This window comes from Oenanthe melanoleuca, chromosome 5 (genome assembly GCF_029582105.1).
Source record: "Oenanthe melanoleuca isolate GR-GAL-2019-014 chromosome 5, OMel1.0, whole genome shotgun sequence".
In the NCBI taxonomy this organism is placed as follows: Eukaryota; Metazoa; Chordata; class Aves; order Passeriformes; family Muscicapidae; genus Oenanthe; species Oenanthe melanoleuca.
In genome coordinates this window covers 21,327,845-21,348,870 of record NC_079339.1, presented here as the reverse complement: position 1 = coordinate 21,348,870, position 21,026 = coordinate 21,327,845, and positions in this window count along the sequence as shown.

Sequence of the window (21,026 nt, the reverse complement as noted above, 5' to 3'; positions counted from 1 at the left end):
TGATCATTTACCTTCTTCCATTTCTCTTCTATTCAGTGTTTCAGCCAGTGGCAGCAGTCACCATTCTCCCCTTCCTTGAGCTGAGTGCCTTTACCTGTCCCCCGGAGGATTCATGTCATTCTGCACACTCTGTTGGGGTCTGGGGGTGTGGAAGCTTGTAGCTGCTGTCAGATCCAAGAGAGCTCTAACCACATCCTGCCCCTCTGTGTGCTTGTGGCCATCATATATACCCAAAGTAATCTTAAAAGAATATCCTGGGTAATCTTAGTAGTGGGAACAAAATGTAACATGAGAGAAGAAATATTTTAAATGTAACAAAAGAGCTGCGTGCTTAGGATAACCTCTCATTTTCTAGGAAGGGAGAGGTTCCTCGGGCAGCCTGGCGGATATTAAGAGATGTCAATCTCTTGTCCTCCAGCAGTTTCCAGCCAGCATTGCATCTGAATGCAGATTTTAAAATTTACTATAATCATCTTTATCTGCACTACCATGGCAAGCTTTTACAACTTGGCCAGAAAGGAGGAAAGATGAATATCTCATTTAAGTGCTTTTTACTCTCCCCTGCTGAAGTGTTTATGTAGATGGAGCTGCCTTGTTATCTCCTTTTCTTGCTTTTTTTTCCTCAAGAACACTCTATCAAACCGTGATTACGTTCCATAGCAAGCATGGATAAATATGTACCATTTATGCATTGTTGTACATATGAATTTTGGAGAATAAAAGAAGTAAGCATGAATAAAAATGGTTGTGAGAGGGGCTCTGTACCTTCTGGGAAAGACTGGCTCTGCATTCAGAGCAGAAAGGGTGCTTCAGACACTGGAGAGTGATGGGAGATGAGCTCCAATGCTGGACTGTGGCTGCATAGCAGGGAGATTAACTGGTAGGGTGGGATGGTAAGCAACTTCAAAATACTATGATAGCATTATATAATTTGTTACAACTAACTATTTTAATCACATTTTTATAGTATCTGTTATAGGCCTTGGAATGATACTTTTCTGCTTTCTGTAGCAGTGATACATTCAGCTGGTCTCAGTGGCTTTCTAACAGAGAACACACAAAATGAAAAGGGATATTCAGAGCCACATTAAAGAATTGTTTTCTCTGAGGTTTGTTTGGTTTCCGTCCTTTGATCTTGGAATTTTATTTCCTCAACTACTTCCTTGTTTCTTTACATCATTAATTTCATTTTTTCTCTCCTTACAACAATTTCCATTTTCTCATCTTTAGTTTTCACCTATTTATGAAATAAATATAATATTTTTAAAAATGAATCTGTTTAAAACTAATCATCATTAGTCTGTAGCTTTTATATGGGAGGAAAATAAATGAAGACCTGATAGTTACATATTCTGAAGAAATTGTTTGAAATTATTTTTCAAAGTTAGTCATGGATCTCTTTGTTAAAATTATGATATTTTTGAAAATGCATCTTTAGGAACTCAGAATCTTCAAATGCACATTTGAGAATGACACACAGCTTTTTCAGACTCTGCAGTGCAAATCTCATAGTTCCCCAAAACAGGGTTAATCTGACCATCAATCGGGATTTTTCTCTCTTTTTTCTTCTCAATGTCTGCAAACCCAAGCATGTTGAGATAACCCTGTGGTAAATTTGAAAATGAAGTGGTATAATTATACATTTGATTCCCATTCCTGTGCACTGCCCATAAATCAAGTACTCTGGAATCACTGCAGGTTCTCCAGAGGAAAAATAATTTACTTGTGAAATTAATTAAGTTTTCTGTTTCACTCAAAGGAAAAATATTACTATTCCTATCCTACAAGTGGCCCTGTCTTTGGTGGAAGACCTGCTTCACACAAAGCCCATAGATGGGGCAAGAAAAGACTTCTATTATGACAGAAGGAGAAGACATGTTTAATGAAATCTTCACACTGGAACAGTGGTCCAATCCCATAAACCAAACCTGGAAAGTTTCTATGAATAATTATGTGACTGAATTTTATTGTCATTTGTTGTCAAAAAGTGTCCATTTGTTGGCTTATGCCACATGAGCAATAGATCCTGAATTCTTCTAATCTCACTTTTTAGAATTGGGCTTGAGTCACTAACAGAGGTTTTATATGTGAAGGGGTGCAGCAATTACTCCATCTCTCTTAAAAATCTGTGGAGAGTTTTTCAGAAAATGGTGTCCAGATATCACAGGGGAATACGAATGCATAACTATGTTCACAGATGTAAAGCCTTTTATTGGCTCGCACTAAAGGTATCTTGCATGGCTATAAGCACCTAGCTGCTGTCTTCAGACAGTCGCAGATTTTCCACTGATTCCTTCTGGTGTGATCGGGTTTTCTTGCGGAATTTCTCCCTGGCAAGGCGAGCAATTTTTCCCGTGGGAGCGGCAATCCCTGCGCTGCCGTGCCAGCAGGCGGCGCTCGCCCCCCGCGGAGGAGCCGCTCCCGGCTGCGGGACGGAGCCCGGCCCTGGGACTATTTCCCTCTGCAGAAAACCTTACGCCTAGTCTGCTCCAAGTCACATCTCCAAGTTCTGCCGAAAAAAGGGATTAAAGAAATAGAGCCTGGTTTTTCTTTCCCCCTGTATTTTTTTTTCTTCAGGTTGCTGCCTTTGTACAGAGTTTGCTTTTACCCCTATTAGTGCTCGCTCTGCTGCAGTGTGTAGGAAATTTAGAACATCCTTTTAAATGGTTTGTGATGCTCCTCTCTTCTAGAGCTCCCACAGCCCTAACAAAGCGTGTGCCATGTGCATTAACTGTGGTCAATCAGTTCTCCAGTTGGGAGACCAAAATTCTGCATGTCATTCCCCACGGGCAAGGCTGGGTAAAGATTGAAAACCCAGCCCTCTTCAGAGTCTCTGATTGTCTTGTTTGTGTGGAACATTCATACAGCAACATTCATAAAGTATTAGAGACAAAGCATCTTGAAGAGTAAGAAAATGAGACTGTAAAATATGGTATTTGGCAAGAAGACTTAAAAGCAGACGTTACATCCACTAATTGTTTAGCTCAAAAAGCATCTGTAGGTTTAGATTAGATATTAGAAAAAATTCTTAATCTTGAGGGTGATGAGATACTGGAGCATGTTGCTCAAGGATATTGATCTTCCATCCCTGGAGGTGCTCAAGGCCAGATTGGATGAGGCTCTGAGCAACCTGGTCTGTTTAAAGGTGTTTGTGATGATGGCAGGGGGGTTGGGAGCTAGATGGTCTTCAAGGTCCCCTTCCAACCCATTCTATGACTCTATGAAATTCCCCACCACTTGCCTCTTGCTTGATCAATTCAGCCATGGATGCTGACCCAGCTCCCACATTGAGCAGCTTGACATCCTGTACCTTCCACTGTTCCTGAGGCTGCTGCTGGTCAGACAGCTGTTGCCTCTGCTTCTGAGAACACGTGAGAGCTGCTTTGCAGCACAGTGACAGATTGGAAGTGCTAAAGCCACATGGCAGCAAGCTGTGAAAACTTTTCCACAGCTTCTGTGTATTTGCAGTGGCATTTGCAATGGCATGGAGCACTGTTTTCATCTGTGCTGGCTGATAAGAGTATGAAAATGACAGTGGCTATGCAGAAGAAGCTAGACAGTGACAAAAGCAACAGAAGAATTTCGAGGACTGAGGTTTGTTTTTAGTTGGTTCTGGCAATGCTATCCAGACATACTTCAGAAAAATCATGGCAGTGTGAATGAAATACCTGGAATACTTGTAATATATGCTCAAGTAGCACTAAATAATGGTCTGTGCCACCTGGATGATGTACTGTGGGCTGTAGCAAGCTGTGTAAACATGGCTATGGAAGCCATAGCGTGCAGCACTTGCTGTGCTCCAAGTCATAGTTGAAATAGCATCTCTAAGCAGATGATTCTTTCTGACATGGAACTTGAATAGATTAGAATGAAATAGTATTCCTCCAGCACTTTGAGCCACTCTAATGTGAAAAATCATCCTAAGTAGATGCAGGCCTTTGTCATAATGGAAAAAATTTGATGGCAAGTTGAATCTCCAATTACTCTGAAAAAGAAACAAAATATTATTTTTCCTTCTCCCATTTCTTGAACTAGAGAAATTAGATTGCCAAAGAGTTTTCTTTTCTGGCATAGCTGTAAGACTTCTGTTGTCATGGGGATGTCAATTAATGGGGTTGTTTTTTATGTTCTTAACCTAGCTGTGCCAACTAAGCTTTTGCATGCAGACGAGGTTTTATACCAGTCTGAAAACTCATAATAGGAACTGGGCTTTCTGTTTAACAAATTCTCTTCTGAAGACTTTACTGTATGCCTTAATGTGTTTTTTCCCTCCTCAATACTGTACTTTATTAAGTAAATGAATGTATGGGCATGCATTGCATATATACAAATTGGAAGATGTTGTAAACACAGGTTTTGTTAATGCACAAATATAAGTAATCTGAACTTTATTGGCAATGTCTGGCTGCATGCAGGTCCTGCAGGTGTAAGGTGTTGTAGGGTGCAGGCTGTTCCTGTGCTTTGTACAGTCTGCAAAGACACTCGTATAACATAATGCACAAATATGTGCATATGCACAATGTCTGGCATCATGCATGAGGCATGTGTGTACTGCATGCCCGAGTGCATGATTGCATCTTTTGTTGGGTAAATACAAAATGTTTTATACTTTGTATACTCACTTGTCATAAATGTGTGGGAGTATATAGAATTCAATGAAGAGATTACAGAGTGTGCCGTGTGACATGCACATGAGACTTAAACCATGGAAAGCATCTTTTTGAGCATGTCTATATTGCATGGGCAACTCTGCCTCTCCTGTGAAAAATACTTAAAAATTATTTATATTTTCAGCTGAGCTCTGTGTCTACCATGATTGCTAAAAATGATAAACAGGAATAGATATTACAACAGTTTCCTAAATGTTTTGCACCGGAGCTCTTCAGTGTCTCCTCTGCCTCAAGAATCTGTGTTTCTTGGAGCACATGAATATTCTGTGTTGTCTGCCAGCAAAATGTTGGTAGTGCCCTTTGTTGGCTTCCCTGGGGAGTTCATGCAAATCCCTTTGAAATATAATGAACAATAAGATCCCTAAATACTTTTAAATAAGACCAAATTAGAAAAAGCCTTCATGTTGAAAACATAATTTTCAATTAGTATCTATTCAGTGGGAATGGGAATGAGGTGGGGGAGAGTTGGCATGCAAGATAAATTGGATTTGTTAACATGTCTACATGTCTTGAAAACACTTGCTGACTAGCATGTTTTTTTTTCCCTTGTGAATACCTTGCTGTAATTTGGTGACATTTCCATTGTCTCTCTACTCTTGTATGACAGATAGAAATGAACTCTGTCCAGCACGAGGTAGAGCTGGGACAACCACCAGCCTACTGTGTTTATACATCATGTGGAGAGCTGAGTGTTGCTGCACAGGCTCAAAGCTGGGGAAGGAGCAAGTATTTTCTCTCCTCAGTCCCTTCCTATTACTATCTACCAGTTCATATAGGAGAGCACTGAACAGGGAAGTGGATGACTGAATGGCCAGAGAACAAAGTGACACCTCATTCCCTCAGGAGCAGCTCAATGTGCCTTTGGTAGCACTGATGTGGGAGGTGTTTTTACATGGATAGAGACTGCTAGTCTGCAGGAGAGGCACTGGGGACCCTTCACTACCGGTATGCATTTTGTCAGTATTTCTCTCTCCTAACAGAGGAAGAGCAGAAAGTTATTTCTGCTACTGCAGTTGCTAACTACTAGAAGAGGGGCATGAAATACACCAGAATTAGCTGCTGTTTCTTTTGCCCTTGATTAATTGATTAATTTAGTCTCCTTACCCTCCAACGTGTGGCAACATCGACTGTTTTTCCTTGGTTTTTGCATAAGGATGAGTGTGCCTAGTCCTTTTCTTCCTGCTTTGGTTTGCTTACATTACTTTGGCTTGGATCTTCTTTAGATGACCTCCTCGCCTTATCTCATTTTCTCTTTCCATTCTCACTTTCTTTTTTTCTTGTTTTTGCTCTTGTTAGAATCATAATTTTCTTGCCTCTGATCTCAGGAAATATCAGCCCTGCCATGTCTTGACATTGCTATGCCATGTTGTTTTGCCAATATTTGGAGTGGCCCCTGCCTGTGTTCATTGGTATGTGCTGTGTAGTTACCTGCCCTCTCTTGCACTTCAAGGCCCTATGCTAGAGATGCTCTTTTATATCTGTTTATGTATCCCTGGGACCACAGGAACTCCTCAGACCAGTGCCTCTCAGCTCATCACCTGAGCAGCTGCTCAGTCCCTGCTCAGCTCAGAACAGACCCTGGGATGAGCAGTGCTGCCTTAGGTCCATAGCACTTATTTCCTCACCTTCATTTTCTGTTTTGGCAGCAGGGACTGATGGTATTTGTAATGGTCAGAAGAATCAGCACAACACCTATAGGAAAGAGAAGTCTAAAAATTCCTTTATCAAAGCAAAGGTGTGTAGCATCTAGTATTATAAGGGGTTTTCTGTCAGGACTTGGAAATTCTAGGGCACTCATTTCACTAGTTGCACCTGCTGTGGTGAAAGTGTGAAGATTTTGTCACAGTGTCATGAACACAGTACCTAGCTGAGTTTCCCTGCTTTTTTGAAGAGAAAGAATTAAAATAAGCACCTAAGCAAGTGACAGAGAATATGTATATCATGTTTGTCAGGGAGTGAAAGTACTTTTTTGGGGGTGTGTGATGAATATACTTCAGTGAAGACAAGGGGATGTCCTAATTTCTAATATTGGAAGTGAGAACAAAAGAACCTTATAATAAAAAACTTCTAAGAAAGTACTTTTAACATTTTAGAGCTAAAGCTAGCATGTGGTTGTGTTTTGAGTTAGTGTTGGGAAGGGTGTTGATAATGGGGAGTTATCAACGGTACTCTGCTGAGCAGTGCTCAAGGGCTTTTTTTGCTCCTTGTTCCACTGCACCAGTGGGGAAGCTGGGGGTGCACAAGGAGTTGGGCAGGGATACAGTCAGCACACCTGACCCCAAGTGACCAAAGGGACATTCCATACCTTATGGCAACATGCTCAGCTTATAAACCTGGGGGTAGAAGATGAAGGAAGGAGAGGGATATTCAGAGTGTTTTTTTTACCCAAATAACCAGGGTATGATGGCCCCCTGCTCTCCTGGAGATGGCTGAACACCTGCCTTCCCACGAGAAGCAGTGTATGAATTCCTTGCTTTTCTCTGCTTACATGACTTTACCTTTTAAACTGTCTTTATCTCAACCCATGGGTTTTCTCACTTTTACCCTTCCAATTCCTTCCCATCCCATGGTGGGCAGTGAGTGAGCAGGTGTGTGGGGCCTTGGTTGCTGGCTATGGTTAAAGCAGAAAATTCTCACATTCCTTCTTTGTTTCTCTCATCTCTTTTCCCAGGCTCTGAAGCCAGAGGTGTTTATTATGTACATCCTTTTGTTATTCTCTGACAAATTGTCCCTCAACTCTACAAACTGGCCATTTTCCTCTCTCCCAACACCTCATCTGTAACATATTCCGAATGAAGACCAGCGCCTTGATTCATCAATGCCATCTCTGCATCGTTTAGAGAATCCCAAGCAAAGGGTTATCTAGTATAATTATATCCTCTCATGATGGAAATCTGCAGTTGCAGTACAATCTTATACATACTATGGAAAGCTGAATATAATATTTAGTAAAAGTGAAAAACAAATACACTCTAGAATGATGTTGTAGACATCATGTAATCTCATGACAGTTTGGAAGAGGCATAGGCTTGGTCTCAATTTGTTTGTTTTTTTTTAAATGGTGTGAAACAGTGACTAGTGAAGATATGTGAGGGTCAGCAGAGTTTGTGGCAGTTTATGGACTGGCTAAACTTTCTCCCTTACCCTTAATCACTCCTCTTTCCATTCTGAATTTGTGACAACAGGAGACCACTGAAACACTTTCTCGGCTTTGGCCAAACCGTCTATTTTTCAGTCCAAACTGAACAAACTTGGTAACAAGATCCTCTGCAGCTATGTATTCCTTCCTGCTTTGTTTGATGCAGCACTGAGAACTGTCTTCTCTAGGGGACAAGCAGGGAACAGCCTGTTTCCCTTTAGCTTAAGACACAGTTGGGGCTTTTTTTTCTTGCATGGGTTCAAATTTCTTGATTATTTACTGCTTATTAGTTTGGGTAATAAGACAGGCTGCAGCATGAAGAGCTCTGAAAGAGGGACCTATGATTCCCCTAATAAGATACAGACAGAAATACCAGGCACTGTCAAGGAATCAGCAAAAAGTTCAAGTTCTGGACATGCACTCTGTAGAAGTTTACAATATGAACTGTTTCCTCATTAATCTTATTGGTCCCAGTGAAGCATTCCAACTACTCCCTTTCTCTTGCCATTGAATTTGTCCCTTTGGGCAGCCAACTCAACTAGCAATTGATTATTTATATGAAACTTACCAAAGAACAAGGCAAAATGAATGTCTGAATCACAAATGGAACAGAGACAAGTTTCTTGGAAATACCAGTTGTTTTCTCAGAACTCTTAATGTCATAGATGAGTGACTCTGATATCCCATATAAAAGAGGAATTAAGTTGGGCTGTTCTCTCTTTTGGATTTATTTAGCTGCTCCTGGAGTCAACAGGCTCAAATGTCATCCTTAATATACATCAAGTGATAGATAAAGGGGAATTTTGAACCAGTCTTGATTATCCAAGATCCATGGGCACTTTTTGATGATGCTGATGCTCAAATCAAAACTCAGAACTCAAAGTACCTTTATACATGAAAAAAGTATGTGAATCTCTTGCATGAGATATTCACATGTAACCCTTTCCCACCTGCACACCAGAATATGTTGGAGTAGAGCTGCACTAACCCACACTTTTTGATTCATCCCTATTAAAAGCCTATATAACTTCAATTGTACTTTTAGTTGTAAACAGGCTGTGGGTTTTCCTGTGCTCTTCTGAACAGCTGCAGTGTTCTCCCATGTGTTTCCTGTGTTTTGTTGGCAAGTCACAGGATTTATGAAAGGGATTAGATGATATTGTTGCCTGTGGTAGCAGAGGCCCAGGCTCAATGACCCAGGCAGTCTCTGCCAATCCTATGTCCCTATTTTCCTGTAGACTACATAAATGATATTAGGACTGCTGGCATGAAAGCCACAATGCTAATCTTTTTTATTATTGCTATATCCATTTTGAGCTAGCATATCCAAATCACAGTTCTTGATTTTCTGTTGTCTTGCCGCTTATGTTGTCATTTGAGCTAACCCATACAGGAGTCAGAACTCATCTGAATCAGACTGGAAAGGCTTGAAGTTCGTTTTAGACAGATGTAAAATGATTACCTAGGCAGAGATCACCGCCCACATATATTTTGATATACCAAAACTCCAAAGCCATTTTTGAACTGTTGATCTGTGAACATTTTTCAATGATTTAACACTTCAAAGTATAGACATGCCTGTGCAAACAGAGGATTAGGACGTTTCAGGCAGAGGATTATGAATGCAAGAGAACTTCCATGCAATGAAAGGCTTCTTTACAAGAGAATTACCATCATATATAAACATGTAGTTCTGAGACCAAACGAACTAATGAAGTCTGATTTCTTATGTTTTTGTATATTGTAGTTGGATTTCCCAGTATCCTGCAATGTACAAACTGCAGGTGAGGCATTTCAGGAAGGTTTCTTCATCAGAGCTCCAATGCTGAGTGAAGATGATCATATCCCAAAAATCTTCAGTTTCTCAGACAGAAAAAATACCAGGTAAGAGCAAGACATTTCCCAGCATTGTTGCTCGGGCATACTAACCATCAGAAAGAAGCTGCAACCTTTCCTTTCATCTGTCCATTTATATGACCTGGTACAGTGCACTACTGATAGATTCGGGAAGAAATATGCTGCTCTGCAGCCCATCTGCCTCATGGGCCACATCCAGTACTGCAGCTGTTTAGCTGTGAGAAGCTAATATTTCAGAGGCAGAGCTGCATATACTTTCTGTGAGATGTTGGCTGCTCCTACAAGAGCCTCTGCCTGTTTTCTGTCACCCTGGAACTCATTACAGAATAAGCTTTTTTTTTTGTAATGACAAGCACATAATAAAGCACCCATGACCCACTCAAACACGTGAATCTTCAGCTTGGCTCTAAATAACTTCGCAGCTCTTTTATTTTATTAAGGCCCCAAAATGGGCATTTTGTTGGCCTCTGTGAGGTAGGGAAAATTAGATTGCTTTGCACTGCATAGCTCTTTTATTATAATAAATGCATTGAGGATTGAGCTCTTTAATTAATATCTGGAAAAGAAAGGGAAGGATCTACTACTGAAGCCCTTGGGCCATCTCAAGGAGAGGGTGAGAGTTAGAATTAGCTAGAGAAAAAGAAATTAAGCAGCTTTATGAAAAGAATCCTCCTTGATACTCACTTAATGTCCAAATACCATGGGAAACAGAATGTTTTTTTTGTGGAGGAGACATTCCAGAACCAATGCAGAGAGCAAATCATGGTGTCATTTGGGTCAGCATCACATTTTATCTTTCCTGAGTCACTTACTGTTAAGGTTCTCAAAGGAGCTGAGCAATGACAGTTTGGCCTTCTGCCCTCTGGAAATCTATGTGCAAAGGTTGTGTTATCCTTTTTCTACCTGGCAAAGTGCAGCAGTGGAAAATGACAGAGCAAGGTACATAGCAAGGAGGTCAAGAGCCTTTGAAAGCCGTGTTCCTCAACCCTCTCCCCTTCTGTCTTTGGTTTGCCTGCAGTTTTGCCAGTTAGTTGTATTTTCAAATTTAGAAAAAACCCCTGCCTTTTTCTTGCTGGACTGGCAGCTTTCACAGTTTCAAGAGAAGACACTGGGAAGGGGTATGCTTCTGACACATAAAACCACTCTCCCAGCCTGAGTGGCCAGGCTGGAATGTGTTACAGATGTAACACACACAGCTCAAACACACAAAAAATTGGGAAGATTAAGTACCTCCCAATGGAAAATTTGACAGGAAAAACATCTCTCCTAAATAGTGAATTTGCATGTAAAATAGAAGAGTAACAAAAGAAAGAACAAAGCTAGTCTTTGGCAAAATTCGACAAATCACGTTGTATTTTTGAAAGAATGGCAAGAGCATGTGACTGATAAGTACAAAATGAACTCTACAGTCTCTTTGGCAGCTGTTGCTCATTCTGCCTCCTAACTTGCCAGTTTAAATATTTAACATTTAAGGGACCCATTTTTTCACTGAACTGGAAGAATCCACTTAGAATCATAGAATGTTAAGAGTTGGTAGAGATCTTAGAGATCATCAATTTCCACCCCTGCCACTATGGGAGGTAGGGACATCTCCCACTAGACTAAATTGCTTAAGGCCTTATCCAACCTAGCTTTGAACACTGTCAGAGTTGGGGCATCCACAACCTCGCTGGGTAACCAGTTCCACTGTCTCACTACTCTCACAGTAAGAATTTCTTCCTAACATCTAGCCTAATTTCCTCTGTACCCATTTCTCCTTCTCCTATCACTACAGCTCCTGATAAAGAGTTCCTCCTCAGCTTCCCTGCAGGCCCCCTTCAGACACTGGAAGGTTGCTATGAGGTCTGCACACAACCTTTTCTTTTCCAGCTTTCTCAGCCTGCCTTCGTAGGGGAGGTGATCCAGTCCTCTTACCAACTTCATGGTGTCCTCTGGAATTGCTCCAAAAGTTCCATTTTCTTCTTATGCTGGGGACATTAGAACTGGATGCAGCATTCCAAGTGGAGACTCACAAGAGCATAGCAGGGGGAGAATCCCCTCCTTTGACCTGCTGATCACGCTCCTTTGGATGCAGCCCAGGATTGGTTTGGCTTTCTGGGCTGTGAGTGCTGGCTCATGGTGGGTTTTTCATCAAACATTGCCCCCCAGTGCTCTGCAGGGCTGCTCTCAAGCACTTCTCCACCCAGCCTGTAGGTGTTTCTGAGATTGCTGCTATCCAGGTGTAGTTCCTTGCACCTTGCTTTGTTGAACTTCATGACATTTGCCTTAGCCCAACTCTCAAGTGTGCTAAGGTCCCTTCTTCATCACTGACTCCAGAAGTGTCTTCCCCTTGGTTCAAGAGGTATTTTGCTTACCATCATTCACAGTGGTTCAGCTCCAGTAACTGTTGGATGATACTGCAAAAAGTGGCTTTTAATTTTTGTATGCGTTTCATTTTTAACTTATGCCATTATGACAGAGCAGATATACTACTTCTGGATTTGGTGCCAGCCAGGTTGGCATTAGTGGGAATCAATGCACAAAATCAACGTTAGGCAATACAGACAGAATTCAGTCATTCTCATTCTTACATCCATGGGCTCTGCAGGAGCTGTTTCGGCTTGGCTGCATTTAAAACAGAATCAACCAAAAATGTTCATTTTACCAGGTTGGGTGAAGTTTAAAAGGGCTCTGGTCTGGCCCCACAAGTTTGATTCAGATGAGCTACTACAAGGAATCACTCACCCTTGCGAAAGAAGACTTGCGGCTACACCATGGAAAGTTGACTAGAATGGCACAACAGCTTCTACTTGCCTCTTTTTCCAAACCTGTTTTAGAAAGGCATAAGGAGAGGCTGGATACACAGGACAGACTTGAAGTAGCATCCTTTGGTAATTAAAATCTGACTGGCTGAATGACTTTGACGAATTTCTGAAGCACTGAACTGAAAAAACAGGAGCAGATTCTCTTTTGGCATGCTAATACAAGCCTCTGCTATGAGCAGCTCCAAGGAACCATGTAAATATAAATGAAGTCAGAAGATGAGTTTATGAAACAAATACCAAGTTTGTCTTTCATTCTCTTTACTTTGATCTCTGCTACCAATTAAAAGATAAAAAAAATTTTACAGCACATATAAGTCCAATTAGATCTTGTAATGAAATCCTCAAGTACTACTGAGGTGGAACTTGCAATAATTAGTTTTGATACATAAATAAATTTTCCAAATGCAATTTTTTTCTTTTAAGACTATGCTCCACTTTGAGTTTATAGTGTTTTATTATTTCACTGATGTGTGAGAAATAGCTTCCAATGTTTCTGTTCCCTTGGTTCTTACAGCTTCTATGCTAATGCATTAAAAAGAACTAGAATTAATGACAAATCTAATAAGTAATTATTCTCGTGGCAATGCTATGAACTGGAATTCTAACTTTAGGAATAGGTGAAAAGTATCTATAGTCCCTTAGTTTCATATCCTCATCCATCCAGAGTAGGACAAAAAAACTGGATTATCAAGGCACTGAAGGCTTAACATAGATTTTACAAGTGAACAGTCAAAGTCATGGCTAAGATGCTGTGCTTGAAGTTATGATGAGTTTTGTAAGCAGCTAATCATTTCACAAGCTGCAGTGAGGATTGTCTCGTTAGTGAGGTTATTTGAATAAAACCTCAAATATCTTTCCCATGTCCCCTTTTTTGGTAAAGATTTAATGAATTTACACAGGTAGAGCTCAAGCCATACATAGGTAGAACTTTTCATTTGCTGCTTTACTATGCTCCTCTAAGACTTGTTTTCATTTAAACAAAGTAAGGTACAGTCTCATAGTTTATATTGGGACAATACACAGGAAGGATTGTTATCTGGCTAAAAACTGTTACAAAAAGTGAAGATCATCAAAGCCCTCTTCTCCATACTGCACATTTCTGAGTTGATATAGGCCTTCATATATAGTGAGTTTTTGGGGCATTAACCTACACCTTCAGAGTGTCAGAGCCTGTCCCCTTTTTGCTGGCAGTTTATGTTGTTCAGGTGCTTAAATCCCTGCTTTGAAGGAGCAATAAGGGTGTTGCAAAAATAAATACATGAATATTTATAAGAAACATATGGAAATGCAGATAAAAGTTGATTTAGTCATTCTTAAACAGCAGTGTTTTCAGGTGTTTGTACCATGGCAATGGGAACAGAGTTACTGCACACAAAAGATAGGCAGATGCTAATTACCATCGCTCATGTCCGGCTTATCTTCAACAGCCATAGACATTCAAATGACAGGGGCTTTCTGAGTCTTGCAGGATTCAAGGCATAGTGTTGCAGCTGCTATGAGGTCTGTCTCTTCTAAAATGCTCTAAGCCCAGTCTACTGACTTTTCACCTCAAAAGACTCCTCTCTGGACTCCAGTCTCTGCTGCCTTATCAGTGTACTTCTCATGCTGTCTTCTTGCTTTCTTCTGACTGACTCTCTGGGCAAGTAATCCTAGCTCTGTCAAAATAATTTAATGTTACATCTTTGCTGCATGTCTTAGGGTTTATCTTTGCTGCCATTGAGGGAAACTCAGGTAAAGCTTGGGCATATACATTTCAGACCTAAGTCAGTGCAGACAGTAGAAGGGGGAAGGGCCAGGCTTGCTGTCCCACAACACAGTTTGTGGTCAAAAGAAGCCTTTCTGAGAAGAATATATCAAGCTGCAAGGGGCTGGGAGTTGGTGGACGTGGTAAAATAATGTGCTTTATACTCCCTGATAGCTCCTATTGATTAAAACACCTTCCTGCTCCAAGTACTGCCCATGAAAAGGACATCTCACCTGATTTACTCTTTATAGATATTTACAGTTAACATAGGCAGGCCATGCCACCTCTAGCTGGCTACATTGCTTATTCTGATGGGAATATTTTCAGCATCACAAATTGTGGATCCAGCCTGATGTACGCTGCCTGCTTTAGGAATCTTGCTAAAAATCTCTCAGTCTTTATATATCTGACATCAGGATTACATCAATTTCTATGGCTTTCAGTGAGGGATGCACAGGCTGGCTTAATTCCATCTAGTCTGGGATGTTTAAGTCAAGAACTTCACTGGAGATCAAGGTATAAAGATATCTGTAATCAAGGGAAAGAGATGCACCTCTAGAGGATTACTCAGATTTAGCTAGTGAGAGGTTGTTTTGTAGTAACATCCCTTAGATTAACAGAACATGACAACTAACTGAAGTAATACCTGTAGTCTGGAAGCTTTATACTTGCATTAACATGGCTCTGTATCTCAAATTTACAACAAAAGTACATCTCTGAAATGTGGTGGGTTTGAATGACATATACTGTTCATGCACTCCTTCCAAAGTACATCTGGAGCCAAGCCAATTTACAATGTTGTTTCAGTACCTTACAAATAACTGTCAGTGAACTCACAGCTCAAAATACAGCTAATGGCAACATGTCTACAAAAGTCTGCTTTTCTTTCTGCTAGCAGACAGCAGGCACTTTTCATCCCATGTCTGTTTAGGCATTGAAGATATCAGCCATTTGATGGGGAGGTCCTTCATGTAATTTGAAATAAACTAGTGAAAACAAAAGAAAAAACTTGCTTGTTATGACTCTCAGCAATCATGACCATAATAAAATACAATTTTATATGATGAGTCAATTAAAATCTTGTTTCTTAGATGGCAAAATAAATATCTGTGTATCAAGGATACTAAATCCCACAAAAAACATGTGCTAAGGACATGTTACAAACTACCACTTATGAGGATGAGAAAGTTTAATTATCTCAAGAATCATGAGAATCTGAATATTCATTGCATGTCATCCTCAATGAATCATTTTAATTCAGCAAAAAGAGGTAAAATATCTTTTTCAAAACATCTGTCAGGAGCCAGGCAGCAGAGCAATCCAAGGTGTCTGGTGTTTATTATGAAGTCTGTAAAATAAGCCAGTGTGTGTGGGAACACACAGGAGCCCATCAGCATCTATTCAGTCCATGGACAGCCCTGGCAGTCAGCAGGGACACAGTGGAGGGATTGTGACCCCTGATCTGCCAAACCAGAGCAGGCCATTCCTCAGCTTGAACGAGGAGCTACATCAGTGGTGGCATTTCCAGTGTTCCCAAAGAGGAAAAGGGAACGGGATGATAATATTCCAGAGCAGAAATATTTTTTTAACATTTTTAAAAAATGTCAGAATTGTAGTGACACACAGTTTCCCTGAGTTCATTCCTCCCTAGGCATGCCCATAGAGAATGATGAGATGGGTGACAGAATGGATCAAGAAAAACAGTGTGTTCAGTCCTTATGTAATGAACAATGGCAAAACTTCCAGTTGACACTCCATTTCCCCATGTCCTTGGCAGGGTGCTATGAGCACTGCTCTGGAGAGGAGATGGGTGTCACACCTCCACCCAACATCAATCTGCTGTAGTGCCTTGCCCCCTTGGTCAAATAATGAGTGCATTTAAACAGGAATGGAGATGCTACTTCTAGGCAGAGAAAATAGGGCTTTCTACTTCACAAATAGCTCTCCCTTGTCCTTCATCCCAAAGATTTCCTCAAACCTGCAAACATGCTTTTAATTGAAAAGTTAAAACCATCAATCATATAAAAGAGCTTGCCACATCCTGCACTACCTACCACCTGCTTATGAGGAAAAAAATAGAAAGTACCAAAGGAGCATATGAATTGAATTGTACTGAAAATTTACTCAGTCAATCTTTCGGGACCAATTCTTGTCTCTGAAACTGATTTCACTGCACTATTTGTCTTGGTAATATAACCAGAAGTGTTTTCTTCCTTCTGGGAATTGAAATGCCTCTTGCTCTAACCTGCCAGGCATCTGAAAACATTGGGGCTCTTTTATCTACTGAGCAAAGTCCAAGCTGTTAAAACCTTTCTGTTCGCCATTGTGGCCCACTCTCAGGTACCCTCTGTTCTGAACAGAAAACACGGCTGTTAGGCCCAATAAAGCATTCCTTCAGAGATGCCCAGTCAGGCGCATGCCAGAACTAGCCTGTCCTACTGTGCAGGAGTGAAAAGAGAAGATCATGATAGACCATGAAATAGCAACCTTTACAGAGGGTTTGAGCACACCACAGCACTTATATATTCCTGATGTTTTACTCTGTTTCTGAAGAAAAACTGATTTTCTGGTAGGTAAAGCCTTTAACAAGAAACATAATTCTGAAGCTGCAGATTTTTGGTGTAGACACCAAGAATGAGGCATTAGAAACATAGAACCACAGAAAGGTTTAAATTGGAAGGGATCTTAAAGATCACCTAGTTTCAACCTCTTGGACACTGTAAGGGACACCTTCCACTAGACCAGGCTGTTCAGGGCCCTATCCAGCCTGCCCTTGAACACTTTGAGGGATGGGGCAGCTGCTGTGGGCAACTTGTTCCAGTATCTCATCAACCTCATTGTAAAGAATTTCGTCCTCAGAACCAATCTAAACTCGCTCATTTTTAGTTTAAACCCATCCCACTTGCCCTATCACTACATGACCTTGTAGTGGCAGTCAAAAAGTGCTTCTTTGGCTTTTCTGTAGGCTTCCTTTTGGTACTGGAAAGCAGGTTAAAGCCTAGCGTGCAGGCAGGTGACACTGCAGTTAGCTCTCAGCTATCAGTATTGTTGCAAAGACATACCTCTAACATGTTTGTATTGATCTTTGAAGTACAAGAAAACCTTCTTGACAAGAATCAGACTTTTTTCCTGTCTTAAATATTCCTCACAAAGGATCTGTTCCCAAACATTCTTGGTATAATTTCTTGCCTTTTCTTGATCCTTCTTTCAAGTCTTTTTCTAGAAGATTGATTTGTCTGTAGTGTGCATGGGAAATCCTCACATGTCCACTTCACACAAGCCTCTGCTCCAAGCAATTTCTCACCTGCTGCTACTGTGATCTATGGGAACAATATATATTGACTAGTGGCTGGACATGAAACTGTGCAAAGCTGAAGGACGCTTCTTTTATTGAGAACCAATTCCCTGCTTGCTCCATTTTCCTGTTATGAGCTCCAGAAGCAGAGATTAATGACAGCCATTCCACTTGTTTAAACAGTTGATGTCTCAGGCCCAGATCCCACCTGGGGCTTCTGTCTGGACAATAACAACATGCCATTTCTGAGCTAAGCATAAAAATACTGTAAAAAGCAGCAAAGTTTTAGATTCCAAGTTGGCAAAGAAAATAATTTCTTCAGGAGCAGAAAACTAGTTGCAGGACAGAAAATGAGAATCACTATGGGCAGCCACAGAATTTTTACTATAGTCCATTACTACTGAATTTTCATAAACATAGATTGCAAAATGCAGACATTGCTGGGGTGAGATGCAGCTGTTGGATATGAAGAGACACAATTGACATAACTGTATGATGGATGTGCTTATGGTGAATGAAGTGTAGAAGATGACAGGGTCAATGATAATAAATGTGTAGATACAGAGGGAGAAGCTGGAGGAATGTAACAACAAAGAATAGGAAAAAGCATATGGAGCTATTTTGGGCCCCTACAACAAGCTTTTTGACAAGGAGAATAAAGATGATAAAGACAAAAGACCAGCAAAACTGGACCATGGATTAAAACCAATGCTTTAAAGAATGAAAACATAGGAACTAGGCATTTCTAGTTCCACACCAAAAGACCTGGATGAAGATATATATGGCCCAAAAAAAGATGTAGGTTGCTTTGCTTCTTCTTTGGTTACAAGAGAAAGAGGCTGGCAATATTAATGAAACATAGAGAGATTATGTTGCTGCTTCATATGCTACAGTTATTCTTTGTTAAAAGGACTTTGGATTCCAAGGTCCTTGTTCAAAAGTAAAATTATTGGGAAAAGTGGCCAAGAATAATAGCTAGATAAAAGGACTACTTGAAATACTCCTGCAGGAGAGTACTAAGGGTTCATTGCTTTCTGTTTCTTCAAAAGCTCCATAGTCAGGTAATTTTTTTTTAAATTTTTTTTTTTTTAATTTTTTTTTTTAAATTTTTTTTTTTTTTACACTGTAACATATATACATATTTTTAAGTGCCAAATTTCACACTTAGCTCTCAGGTGCAACCAGAGGAATAAAGAAATAGCCGTCAGGCAGCCATCAAGTTTTCCAATTACATTTTCTTTTCTCATCCCATTTGAAAACAGCTGAGCCTAGAGTTACATTGCATACCATTGTTACATCCTGTAGCTGCCCTTAACTTGCAGAGGTGGAGGAGTTTGGAGAGTGTTATTTGGCTGCCATTTATTTGACTAAGAAACAAATAGGGATAGGGAACACTCAACCCTCCACCCCTGTCATCATCACTTTGTCTATCTCCATCTGTCACCCACACAGGCTCTTAGTGATTAAATTTATAAGCATTTTCAGACACATTGAGTGAGTACTGCTGAATCAGGAGAATCACAGTCTGGTCTCTGTGATGAGTTAATATTTTAAGCCTCATGTAAGTGAAAGGACTTTTACAGCTCCTTGAAAAAAAATCTAGCTGTTATTTTCAGAGAATTTGAGTCAGAGGAGAGGTCTTAGATTCCAGTTTCTGCACTCTGAGACTTTTGGGAGGAAGGATGAAGCAAATGTTATTTATCTATGATGACTTGCTTTGTCTCCTTTTCCTTGTTTTGGCCAAAGAAAAGCTACTAAACCTCACCAACATGGTGAGGAGGCTGGGCTGGCCTGGCATAAGCTGCTCTGAGGTGTTCAAAAGGACAAACAAAAAAGTCTGAAGAGGGCTTACTCTGCAAGCTGCTTTGGCCTCAGTGAGCTGCAGAGCAGCCTGGCTGAGCTGCTGCTGCCGTGATGGAACCAGATGCTCTTGTCTGCTGACCTGATTGTGCTACTCTGCAGTGATGGTCCAAAATGACAGAGTGCTATTCTTGGTATTGACAACTTGATGAAGGCTGCCATTGCCTGGGCTGCTTGGAAGGTAAATAAAGATGGGAACTTCTCCCTGAAAATATTGTAGTTTTTATTGATATGTCAAAGAAAACTCTGGCTTTTGAGCTTACTTCATACAGTTGCTTTGGGCTTTTGCATAACTGTCAGGCTTCCCTGTGCATCCTGTTGAATCAAAGAGATTGCTATGTAAAAGTCAAATAATGCATCCTAAAAGGCTGGAATTTTGAGATGTCAGATAAATGATTTTAAGGAGAGAAAATGGTGGCAAGCTACATAAACCCCATATTTCTGCTGAGAAACAGCTTGACAGCAATTTCAGGTAAAGGAATCCTGGCTCTCAAGTTAGGACTACATGAAACAAAGCTCCATTGATCCCTCCTGAACTGTCTCACTAAATCTAGTTTGAGTCTTCAAACAGCATTCTTCAAATAGCTCCTGATAAAATGAAGACTCAACCTCCAATGTAAGTCTTTAGCCACTCCTTTTCTTTTGCAAACAACACATAAATGTCAGAGTGGTTTTACTGACCTCAATAAATGCTTGCAGGCAAGCAGGGATGATCCCAGACACTGCCAATAGGAGGTCGTTAAGATTGATGTTATGTTTCCACAGACTCTGTCTGCTGAAAGAACCTTTGCAGTTTTACAGTCTGGCGGGAAGCTTGAGTCTGGTGCTGCTCAGTCAAGAGACCAGGACTGGCTCAAGCATGGGTAGAAAAGCCAGGAGATTCCATGTCCATTCTGTGTCTGGTGAGGGCTGAGCAGCACATGACAGGCAGCTCCCATAGAGTCAGGTGGGATGGTAATTGGAAAAAAGCAAAGTGAAAGGGAGAAGCTGCAGAGATATTGTTCTGCTTCCTACTCAGTACCAGCCAGTAGAGTTTGCTCATTGTGTGGGTGAGAATACATTCTGCCTCAGGATGGATTTTAGAAGCAGGAGTGATTCTTTGCATGCCAGAATGCTCTGACTGCTTTCTTTAGAGTCCTGAGGGGCAAATTTATCTCTAACATGAGTCAATGGATTTTCACAAGAGCTGAATAAACTCCACTCCCTTTTGTAAGAAGAATAAAAATGTTTTCAGCAGTTAGGAAAAAAAAACCTGACATGGTAGCTCTGAATCAGGCTCACACGTGGTATATTGTTTCTGAGTGGCAGATACAAGTGTCTTTCCCCTGCTCTCTCCAAAAGTCTCCCCCCGAGCATGCTGGAGGTGTGCAGCTCCCAATATTACAGGAATGCTCCCCCGGAAGGAATTGGGGAGGCAGAACAGCACGTGCACACTGATCAGGTAAGGGCAATGCCATGGGACATTTGGCTGCTGTGCAACTGCAAATTCTCACAGGCATTTAAGAGACAATTAGACTCTGGAGTGAGGAATCCAGTGCATTGTGGCCGTGTTTCTTCCAACCTTAGAGACAGAGCACTGTAACATTTATTACTTGCTCAGTTTCCCGTTTCTCACTTCCAAAGCCTCCACAGGAGAATTTTGCTTTGTTAATAAGTT